The sequence below is a fragment of the Magnolia sinica genome, chromosome 16 (assembly GCF_029962835.1).
Source record: "Magnolia sinica isolate HGM2019 chromosome 16, MsV1, whole genome shotgun sequence".
Lineage (NCBI taxonomy): Eukaryota > Viridiplantae > Streptophyta > Magnoliopsida > Magnoliales > Magnoliaceae > Magnolia > Magnolia sinica.
This window is the reverse complement of record NC_080588.1, coordinates 1,209,896-1,215,933: the sequence shown is the minus strand read 5'-3', so window position 1 is coordinate 1,215,933 and position 6,038 is coordinate 1,209,896.

Below are 6,038 nucleotides of genomic sequence, written 5' to 3'. Positions count from 1 at the left end.
CGGATAGTGAGGTTTCTTACGCTCACTTGGACTGTGCGGCTAGGAGAGCGGTAGTGCCACTTGGAGTGTACTAAACCCCGATGATTATCTAGAATGAGAACTGTACTGATACATGATGAGGATTGGCATGCTTGAGTTGCATCTCGCATCGCATGGCCGTGTTATGGCCGATAGCATTCATATCTTGCACCGCATAGCCTTAGTACGGCTGATTGCATTCATGTACTCATCACCATGATTCCGCATCACTCTGACCTTGCATTTTGAGCACGTTTATATTGCGCACACACTTACACCACCCTCTAAGCTTTCCATAAGCTTATGCACGATTGATGCGTGCAGGTGACGCCAGGACGCAGTCGCAGCCCTAGTCTCGCTGTAGTTGGAGCGTGCAGCAGAGCTTCTGGAGTTTTGTTTCTTTTGTTGCATTGTATTTCCCCTTTCTGCCGCATTGTACTCAAAAGTTTTTGATCATAGTGGATTTTGTGGTGGTGTTCTTGTGGTTATTGTTTGTGGGTTATGTTTTTGTTATGCTCATTATGAATCAGACTGATGATTTGAAATCCTCATTGTAGTATCCCAGGATCGGAACCTGGTGAATGGGTGCCGGGATCCGAAAATGGGGTTCTACGGAGGCTGTCGGTGCCGGATTCGGCGATCGAAAATTTTGTGAGCCCGGTTTCCGAGTTCGGGGTGTGACAAAAGTTGGTATCAGAGCATAACTCGGGAATAACCAAGAACAACATTATATGTCTGCTATGAATGATTAAGTCCTAAGTTCGGATAGCCTAGCGATCTCTTATTACAGACCCTTAACAAGCGTGCCTTCGAGAGTTTTCAAAGTTGATAGGCGCCTTCGCTCTTTTCTGTAGGACATGGCGCGCAGGAGAGTGACCCGATCGACTCCCGCACCATCATCGGATACTTCAGCTCCACCACCTGCGACTCCCGCATTACCACCTACGACCCCTGCTCCACCACCAGAGATTCCTACTGCCCAGCCTGAGGATGTCGCTCATCTACCGGCGATTCATACCACCCATCCTGAGGATGCTACTCCTCCACCAGAGACGGGTGCGGATCCGACCGTATCCGTGAGTGCTTCCCAGTTACAGCAGATGTTGCAGGCTGTGACGGCCGCACTTCAGGGGCAGAGCAGACACCCGGTTGTTTCACCGGCCCAGGCAGAGCAGGAGCGCGCGAGTGCCCTACTTCGAGAGTTCCGACAGTTTGATCCTCCACGTTTCCAGGGCGAGCCAGATCCGACAGCAGCTGAGAGGTGGCGCTCCGATGTGGAGAAGATCTTCGATACCATGTCATGCACGACCGAGCAGCGAGTTCGGTTGGCAGTGTTTCTTTTTCAGGGCGAGGCCGAGCACTGGTGGATTACCCGCGTCGCAGGACCCGACTATGTCTGGACATGAGATGATTTCATAAATCGATTCGAGGAGCAGTACTTCCCTGACCACATTCGACGCCAGAGGGCACTGGAGTTCGAGACTCTGGTGCAGTGGGATATGACCGTGGCTCAGTACGCGGCTCGTTTCGTGGCGCTATCGAGGTTTGCGCCATATATGGTTGATGATGAGGGGCGGAAGGCCCGCCGTTTTGAGAGCGGCTTACGTTACGGTCTTCGAGGCCGTGTGATTGGGCACGAGCTCCCGACCTTCCAGGCAGTAGTGCGGAGGGCTCAGATATACGAGACTGAGTGGGCTGGTGCGCAGGCCGACAGAGATCAAAGGAGAGGTCAGAAGAGGCAGACCCCTTCCAGTAGCTCCCAGCAGCAGCGACGGCCACAGAGGTATAAGAGCCACCCACCTATTAGAGCACCAGCAGCCCCAACAGCACCTCCAGCGCCACCCCAGCAGCCATTTGCAGGGACTTGTTTTGGATGTGGTGGGACAGGGCATCGCTTGTCTGAGTGCCCTCGCCCTCATCTGCAGCAGTCGAAAGGATCACAGCAGCCTCACCTACATCCGCCGAGAGCACCACAGCAGCCTTCAGCACAGCAGCGACCTCAGCAGCAGCCTCCAGCGCGGCACCGACCCCATCAGCAGCGACCACCGCCACCTCAGCCGCCGAGACCCCAGCAGCAGCAGAGGCAGCAGTATAGGCCGCCGCAGAGGCAGCAGCAGCACCAGGGACCTCAGAGGGGACAGGCACCTCCCCAGCCAGCTCAGGCGAGATTCTACGCGGCTCAGCAGGACCCGCAGTCATCTGGAGGAGTCGTCGAGGGTATACTTCCTGTCTCTTCATGCATCGCCCGAGTATTATTTGATTCTGGCGCTTCTCACTCATTCATGTCCGAGGGTTTCTGCCGATCGACTGGATTGCAGACAGAGTCTACTAGTGAGGGATTGATCGTATCGACGCCCTTGGGGAGGACCACAGTATTGGGCCGTTTCTGTCCATCTTGCCCGGTTCTTGTCGATGATATCTTTTTGCCCGCTGACTTGTTTGTGCTGCCGATGACAGAAGTTGGGAGTGGTGAGGTGGAAAGAATGATGGACTTTTGGAAAAAGAGGGAATGGGTGTAGTACTTGATGTATGGGATGCATTTAATGTTGATTGATGGGACTTATTGCGTAGAGATTCCCTCGAAATCCGCAACGCGCGGTGTTTCTTCGGAATAAACGCTGATCGGCATCTTCTTGCCTGGGTATCGGTTCGGTGCGCAAGTCACGGCGTTGGAACCGCGGCGATGACGCGATCGCCAAGACATAAGTTTCGGATCGAGCCGACGTCGGTGCGCGGGACCTGGCCTAGGATCGTGCGCAAACACCGGATATGGTGCGAAGGTTGTCAGAATTTGACCGGAAGGACCGCGGAAGCCAACGGAACAGTACGGATTAGGACACGGGTCTTACATAACGTGTCTGAGGACACGATCAGACTGAAACTTTTTTCTTTCTCCTTGAAAGAGAAAGCTAAGATGTAGTTGCACTCACTACGTCCGCGATCTATTGGCACATGAAATGATATGATAAAAGAGTTCATAAAAAAATTCTTTCTATACCATAAGACGAACACCATCAGGAAGTCGATCATGAACTGCGCCTAAAAGGAAGATGAAACATTCTTCCAATGTTGGGAGCAGTTTAAGGATCTCGTCAGTTCATGCCCACAACATAGTTACCACACAATTATGGGACATCACCCCAAAACCTAGCACCACATCTAAGCCTACTCAAGCAAGGGAGAGAGGTGGGATATACTTGCTGAAAGAAGATGATGATATAAATGCTAAAGTGGCCAGTCTCGCAAGGAAGGTTGAGGCCATGAAACTTAAGAAGGATAAGGCTAAGGAAGTTGTTTGCGGTATCTGTACTTACAACATACATACAACTGAAAATTGTCCAATGATACATGCTTTTCAAGAGGCATTGAATGAGAAATTGAATGCCGTGAACAACTACCAAAGACCTTTTAATGGACCCATCTCTAACACATACAATCCTAGTTGGAGAAATCATCCGAACTTTAGTTGGAGGAATGGACAAACTGCTACTCCTCAAGGAATCCCTAACCAATTCTCAAATTAAGGGAAACCTCAAGAGGATTCGGTCTGGAAACATATTTAAAACCAAGAGCTTATCACTCAAAGTATATTACAAATAATTCAAGACCTTTCAAAGGTCATACAAGGGCATGAGACAAAAAATTCAATTGGAAAAAAATGGATTCTTCCAGCCCAGCTTTTCCCCAATCCTAAACTGTAATACGAAATAAGTGATCCAAGCTCTTCAAATCAAATGGTGTAAGCTAAGTCTATCACCACTCTTAAGAGTGGGAAGATAATTGATAAATCTATTCTGGTAAGGGCTGAAAAGTCTAAGGACCCGTAAGTGGATGAAACGGATAGACCTAGCAACACTCTACAAGAGTTAGAACCAGAAATTCAAGGCAAGCCGATTGCACCACTCCCCTAATGGTCGATTGCACCAAAATCTCTCTCTAACTCTCATGATATTCTAGAGGTGTTGAAACAAGTGAAAGTTAATATTGGTTTACTGGATGCGGTTAAACAAATACCTTCATATGCCAAATTTCTGAAAGACTTATATACGACCAAAAGACAACAATATATTCAAAAGAAAATATTTTTAACTAAAAAAGTGAGTGTTATCCTAAAGCAAGATGTGCCACATAAAGACAAAGATCCTGGTAGCCCAACTATTGCTTGTGTAATTGGGAATTACCGTATCGAACACGCACTTCTTGACTTAGGGGTGAGCGTAAATCTGATTCCTTACTTGGTATACGAACAATTAGGTCTAGATGAATTAAAACTCACCTAGACAACGTTACAACTTGCTGATCGCTCAGTTCGTGTACCGAGAGGAATAATTGAGGATGTGTTGGTCTAGGTTGACAAATTCTACTACCCGGTAGATTTTATCATCCTGGACACTCGACCCATCAATGACATGAGCACTCAAATTCCAATCATTCTTGGTCGCTCATTCCTTTCCACATCAAATGCAATCATTAATTGCAGGAATGGAGTCATGAGTTTATCTTTTGAAAATATGACATTGGAGTTAAATATCTTTTTCAATACGGGCAAACAGTTAGAGGATAATGATGATTTTTATGACATTAACATAATTGACTCTTTTATGGAAGATAGAACACTTTTGAGCTTATCCTCTGACCCTTTAGAGACGTGTTTGGCCCACTCCCATGGTTTTGAGGATGATATGATTAGGGAGATGGGGACCATGCTGGATACCATGCCAGTACTTGACGTTAACCGGTGGAGGCCATAATTTGAAGTATTGCCCCAAACTGATGTAGTGCCTTTATCGTCTATCCTCAAGGCACTGAAGCTTGACATAAAACCTTTGTCCTTTGATTTGAAATATGTCTATTTAGGTCAAGATGAGATATATCCGATAGTGATTTCTTCCCACCTTGAGGAAGAGCAAGAGAGTATGCTTATCTCTACTCTTATTGAGCACAAAGGAGCCCTTGTATGGTCGATTACGGACCTTAAGAGAATTGTGTCATGCCCCAAACTCAGAAACCGAGCTCACAGAATTCCCTGTCACGCCCTAAACTCGAAAATCGGGCTCACAGAATTCTCTGTCATGCCCCAAACTTGAAAACGGGGCTCACAAGATTCTCGATTGCCGAATCTGGTGCCGACAGCCTCCATATTACCCCATTCTCGGCTCCCAGCACCCATATGCCAGGTTTCGATCTTGAGATCTCACAAGAAGGATTTTCAACATGCGGCCCTGAATTGGAATAAGAAACAAAAAACGTAAAATCTGCGTAACATCTTCGATGCCATCGAATATCTATCGATGTCATCGAAGACGGATCAAAACTGTCCAGTGACCAGGGGTGAAAATTTCTGTGAATTATCAATGGCATCGAGCAACCTTTGATGTCATCGACGACTGTCATCGATGTCATCGAAACCCTGTCGATATCATCGACAGACCACTAGACAGATTTAAGACATCTGTCCATAATAATCTCCACCATGTCTTTAATCTTCATCTGTGTAGCTTCTTGTCCTCTTCTTTTATCTCTGCATCACATCATAGCTTCTCTTGTACAGTCTTCCTTTTACGCCATCGCCAAGCTGAGAGAAGTTACACAGAACTTGAACGTCTCTGCAGGAATGATCTAGGTGAGCATGTCTATCGGATCAAAATCCACGTGCTCAGCCATCTTTGTTCCTGTCTTCTCAAAAGAAAAGACGTAGTCTTCTTACCATCTCACCGCTACCCAATATTACTTGCCAGGATACTTAACACTGATAGCCTGTGAAATAACCAGTCTAATCTAGACCATGGCAGACACTGCCAACCGCATTCGAATAAGGCTCATGAGATATCCTGCTTTTCCTCATCTGTTTTGGGACATGTCCTGAGGAAAACTTGAGGAGAGATGCATAGGGAATGCTCTCCGGCTTTACCTGGCCCATTACATCCTTGATCAATACCTATATACAAGGTATTCCTCTTGTGATTGCCAAAGCCTACTCCTCTTTCAGTCTCAACACCGAGAACCATCTTTGCAGCCCC